Source organism: Macaca nemestrina, chromosome 2 (assembly GCF_043159975.1).
Source record: "Macaca nemestrina isolate mMacNem1 chromosome 2, mMacNem.hap1, whole genome shotgun sequence".
NCBI classification, from domain to species: Eukaryota; Metazoa; Chordata; class Mammalia; order Primates; family Cercopithecidae; genus Macaca; species Macaca nemestrina.
In genome coordinates this window covers 91010936-91021752 of record NC_092126.1, presented here as the reverse complement: position 1 = coordinate 91021752, position 10817 = coordinate 91010936, and the positions used below count along the sequence as shown (strand labels likewise).

The following is a 10817-nucleotide window of genomic DNA, read 5'->3' as shown; positions in this document are numbered from 1 at the left end:
GTTTTCTGGCTTCCAAAGACCTACTGCTGGGTTCTTACTAGGTTCAGAGCTCCATCATACTAGGGAAGTCAGTGAGGGTAGATATTCCACCTCAGTAAGACAAATGACTTAGAGTTAAACAAAAGGTTTCTTTGTGTGATTCATCTGAGACTCAGAACCTTGAAAGAGAGCTGCAGAGATCTAGGGAGACTTAGAGATTATTCCTGGTGCTAACGACAGAGAATAGAGAACAATGATGAGAGCAGGAAATGCCCCATGGCCGTGCTGTCCCAGCGCATCCTAGCCAGTTTCTGAGGCATGACTATGGCTTGATTCTTGACTCATTAGACTACAGTGGTTTCTGGCTGATTCCTGAGTCTAGTTCTTAATCCTCCCCAAATGTTTGTATCTTTTCAATACATTCTTCTTCCACTTAAATTAGAGTTTGCTTCTGTTATTTAAAACCCAGAACCTTGTCTGGAACTTCTTATTCAGTAAGAAGATCAGCACCAGCAGCCTGGCCTCAGTAATTACATGCGTGCTTCTTATAGAGACCTTCTTATGGGAACCAACTGGAAGGAGTTCCAAATGTAATTTAAAGCATCCCAGAAGTGGAATAGACTGCATTTTCATTCCAGGTCAACAGATACAGGAGTTGAAATAGAAAAAATAAATCTGAAAGCAGACATCATTACAAGAAGACATATTTGGGTGATATGGTGTGAAAGGAACCCTGGGATGAGAGCCAGGGAATCTTTCACCATCACTTACTTAGCCATTTACTTAGCCTAGTGACCTCAGGTGAAGTGCTTTCTATCTCTAAGCAATCGTTCGTTCATCTGTACAAGATGGATAATATCAGCTGCAAAGCCTATCTCACAGGGCTGTTAGGAGGAATAACACGTAAGTATCAGGTAAGCAAATAAAAGTATGATTTAAATAACTTTATTATTATTATAATATTTATATTGTACAAAAGATGAGCATCAGGCACGTGACCTTGTTTCCATTTGATAACGACGTTTCAGAGTAATTTATAAATCTTAATCCTTTACTACAGGTTCTAAGGTTGGCATGGTGGATAAAGGGCACCATTTATAGTCAGAAGGGACTGAATTTGCATTTTTACTTTTCACAACAGTTTATTACCTGTGTGACCAGTGACAAGTGGCTGAAACTCTCTGAGTACAAGCATTCCATAAAACAGAACCATATAAAATACACATGCGAACGCTCATTTCAAGAATGCTATAAGGTTAGCAATATATATTTTTATAAATACTTATCTATGGATATTTACATAATGACAGGTAAGTGAGACTATGCATGTCAGGCCTGCCATTTATTAGCTATGTAGCAAGGAAAAATTATGTACCTCTCTGAATTCCATTTTCCCATGCAAAATGTGAGTCATTATAATGACTATCTCACAGATTTTTTTTTTTTAGAGTTTAAATGACAATACCGTAAAAGCATTTAGGACATTCCCTGGCACATAGTAAGCTGTCATAACAATTAGCTATTATTATTATTTTTTAAACAAAGCATTTTACCCAGTACACACTCAGTTCATTACAGTTTTTGCTTTCTAACATTTAAATAATCACAGTATCTAATCAGATATATTTCTTGAGATCAAGGAGATAAAGTAGAATACGTGCACTTATACTTCATCTTGTCCTCTATCTGCTTAAATGGACAGAGTTTTTAGGTTCTTACCACCTGTTGAGTAATTATTTGCCATCAACCAAGATCAATTTTAAACTCCAGGGAATGCCATGGGAAGCAGATATTTGTAATTGGAGCTGCTTGACCATTGGCAGTGGAATTATTCCTTCTATCCTGCACACACCTCCCCATACATTCGTTTTTATTTTTATTCACTCATTATCTTGGGCATAGGGACCTGTCTGAAGTTTGCCTACTCCTGTCTATTTCAGAATCCTCAAGTGCTGCTGCCGCTAGTAATTAACACTGTCTACCTGCAATATAGTGTCCTGAATCATCATAGGCAGCCATACTTTTTTAAAAAATTTATTTATTTTCAATCAATTTAGAGTTTTTTTTTTAATTGAATTTAATTTTAAGTTCCAGGATACATGTGCAGGATGTGCAGGTTTGTTACATAGGTAAACGTGTGTCATAGTGGTTTGCTGCACCTATCAGCCCATCACCTAGGTATTAAGCCCCGCATGCATTAGCTATTTGTCCTGATGCTCTCCCTCCTCCCACCCCCCAATAGGCCTCAGTGTGTGTTGTTCCCATCCCTGTGTCCGCGTGTTCTCATTTTTCAGCTGCCATTTATAAGTGAGGACATGTGGTATTTGGTTTGCTGTTCCTGTGTTAGTTTTCTGAAGATAATGGCTTCCAGCTCCATCCATGTTCAGCTCCATCCATGTTCCTGCAAAGAACATAATCTCATTCATTTTTGTGGCTGCATCATATTCCATGGTGTAGATGTACCACATTTTCTTTAGCCAGTCTACCATTAATGGGCATTTGGATTGATTCCATGTCTTTGCTGTTGTGAATAGTGGACAGCCCTACTTTTAAACCATTGAGTGCAAGAGCCCCCATATGATCTTTTGAGAAAGAGATCAAGTACTGCCAGGTTGAGTTAAGAGAAAGAACCAATGGGAGATTGTCCAGGATGCCAGTCTAGCAAGGCCTCTGTAATGGTTTTGCTCTGTGTCCCACCCAAACCTCATCTTGATTTATAGTCCCCACATGTTGAGAGAGGGACCTGTAACCACCATGTATCAAGAGAGGGAGGCAACTCAATCATGGGGGCAGTTTCCCCCATTCTGTTCTCAAGGTGAGTAAGTTCTCATGAGATCTGATGGTTTTATAAGTGTTTGGAAGTTCCTCCTTCATTCTTCTATCTTCTGCCACCCTGTGAAGAAGGTACTTGTTTCCCCTTTCCCTTACACCATGATTGTATGTTTCCTGAGGCCTCCCCAGCCATATGGAACTGTGAGTCAATTCAACCTCTTTGCTTTATGAATTATCCAGTCTCAGGTATTTATTTATAGCAGTGTGAAAACAAGCTAATACAGCCTCTAAAACATTCATAGAGATATGATGAGATGGAGCAAAATGCAGAAGAAATTTTTTCCAGGAACTGTGTGTGTTTTGAAGCCGTAGTATGATAAAGAAGCAATAATCAAAATGTTTAACAATAGGTATACCCAAAATATCAACCAATCAGAAGTGAACATAGAGCAATCAAATGGACACTGTCAATAAACAAGGCATTTGACTAAAGTGATGTGAAATAAGTGAATAACACTTGTTAACTTATCAAGTGTATTATCAAGTGTATCTTAACAAGTGTATTATTCACTTATGTTAAAAGAAAGACGCCCTCCTCAAGGAACATAAATTACAATAGTTTGGTACCATATTGTCTTCTAAAAGATACAGTTTTGAATAATTGCATCAGTCTTATTTGCTGAATGGAATATGCCAGCTTGAGACCACAGCTAAAATGCAGTGATGTACACATTTCACTGGGCCTTGGTTAGAGGGGTGCATATACAAGATATAAATTATACAGTTTTCTACTGGCAAGAATCTTACACCCAAGTTGAATAGAAAATATAAACCTATGAAAATACGATTAAAAACAAAACCAATGCAAACAAGTGTGCAATGAAAAATGGCAGAGAAAATGTATATGCATAGTAAATGTCAAACCAAATGTCAGATTCTGTTGTTTTTTCTTTTCTTTTTTTTTTTTTCAGAAATGTATGGGGTCTTTATTTTTTATAATAGATAAAAATAGCTTGCATTCCATTCCATATGCATTGGAAAACCATGTAGGATGGGAGTTTGCACCTCCCCTCTCCTATCTCCAATGACCCCTGGTAATCTCTGGTTCTGGTCTCCTACCTCCAATGGATATGTTGGCCCACTCAGGTCTCATCTCCGTGGCTGGTTTCATCTCTCTGCTCTATGCCATCACAAGAGCAGAATATGGTCTCTTCAACTGTTACGATTTTATTTCATTTTGTCAAATACAACAGTTGAAAAGCAATGTCTTATTTTAACTTAAATTTATATTAATATTGGGAATCATTTTTTCAGCATTATTTTCTACTTGTGTAAACTGTTTGATCTTTGCCTATTTTTAAAGAAATGTCTTACTCTTGAAGTATTATATATTATTATGAGTTTCTTAGAAATTAAATATATTACTAACATTTTGTCACTATGAGTGCAATTTGCCTTTAATGTCGTTTATGATATATATGACATACAAAAAGTTTAATTTTTCAGGAGTTATATGTGTTAATCTGTTTATTTCTGAGTTATTCCTGTACTTCAAAAATCTTATCCATCTGAAAATCAGATAAAATGTTCATAATTTTTTGTTTTCATTATAAAAATATAGATTCTCATTATAGAAAAAATGGGTAAGGTAAAAAGACAGAAAATGGCCAGGCAGAGTGGCTCACACCTATAATCTCAGCACTTTGGGAGGACTTCAGGATCACCGGAAGTCAGGAGTTCGAGACCAGCCTGGCCAACTAGGAGGACCCCGGCTCTACTGGGGAGTGGTGGCAGGCACCTGTAGTCCCAGCTACTCGGGAGGCTGAGGCAGGAGAACTGCTTGAACCTGGGAGGTGGAGGTTGCAGTGATCTGAGATCGCGCCACTGCACTCCAGCCTGGGCAACAAGAGTGAAACTTTGTCTCAGAAAAAAAAAAAAAAAAAAAGAAAGAAAAAAAAGTTCACAAAATAGAAAATAAAAATCATGTGAAGTGTTTCATCTCAGAGATAGTCAGTGCATTTTATGTACACATTTAACATTTTTAAAATAAAAATTGAATTATAACTACTACATAATTGTATATTCTTCTTGGTCTATTTAATAGAATATTACAAGCATTTTCTTTCAATATATTCTCTGACAGCTTGACAATAGTTTTACTTTTATAAGATAGATGTTATTTGGATTTTATCAACTGTTCTCAGTGTTTCTCAGCACTATTACAAATGCTTTTAAATAAAATTATTGCTGTTATCTAACGTTTAGCTGCTGCGCATTGCTGTTCATGTGAGAAGCAATCTGCCAATAATCAACGAAATCAATAATTTAAAGCATTAGCCCTTATGATTCATGATTTGACGCTGGTACAGGCATCTTTTGTTCTTTAAGTTTAATCATTTTTTGAAAATGTATTTGATAGCAAATTTGAGGATAAGAACTTATATTCTACATCGTAAATGGAAACAATAAAAATGCATTTCAAACCCATCCAAAAATCCCAAAAGAATTTTCTGAAATATGCTCAAATACTTTTAAATACTGAAAGTATTTAAATAATTTACCAAAAACTTCTGCATAATATGAATTACATAAAATGTCAACTGTCTAATTACTTACTATTTAATGAACTCAGTAGAGTGTAGTACACGGTATCAGCTTCAAATTACATTTCTCTCCTATAACACAGCAAATATGACTTTCAGGTAAATATAGTAAAATAATAAAGATGTATATCAAATCCAAATAAAGTATCAAATGAAATAAAATGATTAAGCAATACAAAATAGTTACCATTGGAAGGGTTACAAGTGAAGTTGGATGGCAGCAGAAACAAGGTGATGTCAACTACTTGGTGTCAAGAAAACAAAAAAGAAAGAAAAACCAAATGGAAAAGGTGGCCAGCTAATCACTGTCGTTATTCTGGAATGGATAAAGGAGAATGTCAGTGAGGTGAGGAAAGAGTGAGTGAGGTCATCCATGTCCAAATTCAAGGTACTTGTGGACTTATCCTCGCCTCAGAAACAGAAAATCAGAAATTGAATGCTAAAAGCTATCCTTTAAAGCTATAGCTGAATCTATGAAATAAGAATGTACTCAAATAGAAAACTTTTGCTTCTGATCATATTGGAATAAGGGGGACCAGATTTACCCCCCAACACACACACCTATAAATATACATATTGGAATAGCATGTTTTAAGTGTTTTTCATTGTATGTGTATGTATGTATTTGTTACAGTCAGTTTTTCTTCAAATAATTTTTTTTTTGTTTTGTTTTGTTTTTGTAAAAGTAACTGCAAATCCTAATAGAAAATATTTGGATAGTGAGAATGCTCTGCTCCAAATTGGACTTTTTAGGCCTTATTGTATCTTAATTGCTCTTTGGATGAGTATCTATTTGTGGTGTTCTCTCACTTCCAAACTCCTCACATGTATGCCATGTGACCCATACTGTAAGACAAACTGTCCCAGACATACCCCCAGAAGTTAGTGAAAATCTGTCCCTTGTCAATGTCTGCTACTCTGAAGAATCACTGACTGTATCTTTTAGATATTTAAAAGATAGAATATTATTTACAATAATTTTCTTTAGGAAGTGAATTCAGGCAGATTTAGGCAAACCAGTAGTCTTTAGACTAGGGTCTACATATGCTTGGATATTGCTGTGGTCTGAGTGTGTCTCTCAAAATTCACTTGTTGAAACTTAATATCCATTGTGATGGTAGTAAGAGGTGAGCCTTTTTGGGAAGGCATTAAGACATGAGGACTCATGAATGGATTAATGCCATATACAAGGGCTGGAGAGAACTAGCTTAGGTTCTTTTGCCCTTCCTCCTTCCATCCTGTGAGGACCCAGTGTTCATTCCCTGCGGAGAATGCAACAACAAGGCACCATTTTGTAAGCTGGGAATGTGACCTTCACCAGACACTGAACCTGCTGGTGCCTCAAACTGGGACTTTCCAGCCTTCAGAATGTGATACATACATTTGTGTTCCTTATAAATTACCAAATCTCAGGTATTTTATGATAGCAGCATAAATGGACTAAGAAAAACATACACAAAGGCTTTGTCCAAAGGCATAAATATTTGTAAGAAAATCTACTTTCAGATCCTTAAACTACACCCAGGGGGGAGGTGCTTCATTCCATTTCTCCATTATCAGCTACGCACTTGCAGTAGCCCTTCTCCTTAGTACAGAAGGATGTACTTACTACACATCCAATATTGTAACATGATGTTAGGAACAGCCCGCCCCCCCAAAAAAAAATCTGGCCATAAACTGGCCCTAAAACTGGCCATAAACAAAATCTCTGCAGCACTGTGACATGTTCATGATGGTCATGACGTCCACGCTGAAAGTTGTGGGTTTACAGGAATGAGGGTAAGGAACACCTGGCCTGCCCAGGGTGGAAAATGGTGGAAAATCGCCTAAAGGCTTCTTAAAGCACAAACAATAACATGAGTGATCTGTGCCTTAAGGACATTCTCCTGCCACAGATAACTAGCCAGACCCATCCCTTTGTTTTCCATAAGGAATACTTTTAGTTAATCTAGAATCTTTAGAAACAATGCTTATCACTGGCTTGCTGTCAATAAATACGTGGGTAAATCTCAGTTTGAGGTTCTCAGCTCTGAAGGCTGTGAGACCCCTGATTTCCCACTCTACACCTCTATATTTCTGTGTGTGTGCCTTTAATTCCTCTAGAGCCACTGGGTTAGGGTCTCCCCGACCAAGCTGGTCTTGACAACATGATGCAGTTTTCAGGAGTTTAAAAACATTCAAGATGCAAATCAAGAGACAGTTTGAAATACTGATGTCTGTAAAACCTTTTGTAAGCAAAATGTTGTGTCCAGAGTTGGTTCTTTCTGGTGGGTTCTTGGTCTCACTGAATTCAAGAATGAAGTTGTGGACCTTCATGGTGAGTATTACAGCTCTTAAAGATGGTGTGTCCATAGGCCTTAGTGCCATCCCCCACTTTATACACATTTCTGTTATAGGCAAAATATGACATCAGAAATGTGTTATTTTGCCCTGTGCTACTTTGGTTATGAATTCAGACAGAGAATTAAATTTTACCAGTTTTCTTTAATAACCTCTATCTCCCCCACTTTCTGATTTTTTTCAAGAAATACATCTTACCCAAGGGAGAATCTCTTGATATACTTTCCAGACAAGAATTTGAAACAGTATCTCTTGCTATTCATTTGCTTACAAAACATCTACACTCTAAACTTTTCATTGTTTATGAGAAAATGTAAAGTGCTAGTAAATATGTATATAAGCTTAATAGTTTTACACAATTATTGAAGTTGGCTTTGAAAACTTCATACAAGTCTCAGTGCAAAGGTCAGGAAATTTCATATAACTTATAAAAAGTTTGTTTTACCTGGTGCACTGTTAACAGATAAAAAGATGTGACATATCAAGCCTATGTTTGAGATTAAACTCATTTTCTAGTTAGATGCCCATGTGCTTTGTGGAATGCAAAAATTGGCACAAAATAGACAATGTCTCCTTGCAAGTTGTGATGAAAAAGAGCTATGATGTACAGAATGGTAAATCCTTAGAGGTTTCCAGTCATTCCATGCCAGTAATTTATATCTGCCTCTACAGCAATGAAAAAAACATTACTGATGAGATTATAGCATTCAAAGACTTGCATATGATTCAACTATGGTTGGTATTTTAAAAACTGTGGAATCAATTTATTCAATTCATGTAGATTCACACAAAAAAGGTATGTATTCATTCAAACATAGTTGCTGTAACAGGGGTCTTACTCAAATTTCTGCCTTATTCTCCAATTTGGAAACAATGTTTAAAACAAACAAAAACACAAGCTTTTGTGGCCAAAAGACAGAGTACTGATTTGCACACAGCATTGGCTATTGACATTAGAACAATTAGTGTAATGAATTTCAGGGTATCCAGCCAGCACTTTAAAAAACTGATATGTGAATTAATGAGATAAACTCATCCCCAGCCATTCTGGTGTTTGGAAGTAAGATGGTTATAAAAGGGAAACATTAATATGCACATTTAGTTTAATTTTAAAATGAGGGCAGTTTTTATAACAGAAGCAATCAGGACTGGCTTTACCAATAAAGTTATATAGCAGACATTTTACATGAATTATATGAACTGAATCTGGAGCTTCAAAGTTTTTTTTAATAGTTTGATTGAGATATAATTCACAAACCATAAAATGTACCCATTCAGTGTGCTTAGTCCAGTGGTTTTTAGTATATTCAGAGTTGTGTAGCCACCAATACAATCTAATTTTAGAATATTTTTTAATCACCCCAAAACTAACCCTGTACTTATGAGCAGTCATTTTCCATTCCTGCTCCTCTTAGTTTCTGTTTATGTAGATTTGTCATTTCTGGACATTTCACATAAATGGAATCATGCCATGTGTAATTTTTCTTTTGGAACTGAATTCCTTCATGTAACATATTTTTAGGTTCATCCATGTGTAGCATGTATTAGTACCTTTTTATTGTTGGATAATATTTCATTGAGTGGATATTTATTTTACTTTTACCATTGTATGGTATTATTATAATACATTTGTTGATCCATTTATCATTAGTTGATGGAGCTCTAGAGTTTTTATGAAAATATGTCGTGCATGTGTTTAAATAGTCATTTCATTTTAAAAAGTCAGCAAGGCATTAACATTATAAAAATTTAATTTTCTCTAACCATTTTTTTAATGTTAGGCTTCATAAAGTGACTCTAAGTGAAAGTGTAGCACTATAATTAATAATAAATTGATAAGTTCTTATAAAACGTGTTTGGTGTACTTCCCAGATACTAAAAGTTAATAACTACTGATTGGGTAACCAATGTCTTTATAAGTCAGGTAATTTCCATATTTTATGTCAACAAACTTGAAGGAGAACATAGTTTATCAACTTATAGATTATTAAGTGTAATTTTTTAATGATAGATCGCTTTGTATTTTTTGTCATATCATTCTGAATAAGTTTAAATACTTAAATAACACTGAATAATAAAACTCTTTTCCAAATTATCAATTTGATAACTCAAATGCTTTATCAATTTGATAATTAACTTTTCTGATTATAATAGAAATGCATCACCATTGAAGAAAATTTAAAATTATTAAAAAGATAAAACAAGAAAATAATCCCCAATTTCATAACCGGCAAATGGACACTTGTATGTTTGTGTGAGAGAATGTGTAGTGTGTTTGTAACTATACTTCTTACTATATATGATCTCTTGTTTTCTGGTTTTCTCCCTAATATCATATCATAAACTTTTTTATATTATTAAATATTCCACAAAACACCTTTGAATTTATATTCAATTTTAAAAGCTAATTATAAGAAAGTTACTGTTATAAAACTTCTCTGAAATAGGCTTATTCTAACATTAGTTATAATAGAAAAGCAGTGTCATCAAAATGGCCAATAAAAGAATGTTTAAATTATGTAATATTCTATTATTAATTAATTTGTGGTTACCTCTGGTTTTTTTTTTTTTTTTTTTTTTTTTTTTTTGAGACAGAGTCTCGCTCTGCCGCCCAGGCTGGAGTGCAGTGGCGTGATCTTGGCTCACTGCAAGCTCCGCCTCCCGGGTTCACGCCATTCTCCTGCCTCAGCCTCCCGAGTAGCTGGGACTACAGGCGCCCGCCACCTCGCCCGGCTAGTTTTTTTGTATTTTTTAGTAGAGACGGGGTTTCACTGTGTCAGCCAGGATGGTCTCGATCTCCTGACCTCGTGATCCGCCCGTCTCGGCCTCCCAAAGTGCTGGGATTACAGGCTTGAGCCACCGCGCCCGGCACCTCTGTTTTACAAAATAAATATTTAAACATTACTTATTTTTAGACTTCAGAATAAGATTATTCTTTGGCTTCAGTGCAGGTAAGGGATTTAAAATATATTTATTAATCTCCTCTAAGTTTTTCAGTAAAGTCATGTATGTTGTGCTGATGATTTTTTCTGTTGCCTTGACCACAAAGATCAAATATGCTTAAAGTAAAATGCTTGACTTGCAGCTTTTGTCAACCAAATTGTGATTTTACAGGACATTCTC

The 10817-nt window shown here is 35.6% G+C and overlaps 1 long non-coding RNA gene across 1 annotated transcript; it reads right to left on the bottom strand.

Annotated features, from left to right (window-relative positions):
- Window positions 1-2218: 2218 nt before the first annotated feature.
- LOC105489981 (uncharacterized) lies at window positions 2219-5810 on the bottom strand. Its single transcript, XR_011619379.1, has 3 exons — window positions 5542-5810; window positions 5368-5426; window positions 2219-2380 (listed from the first exon to the last, which is right to left on the bottom strand). It is a non-coding gene; the product is annotated as an uncharacterized lncRNA (long non-coding RNA).
- Window positions 5811-10817: the final 5007 nt, after the last annotated feature.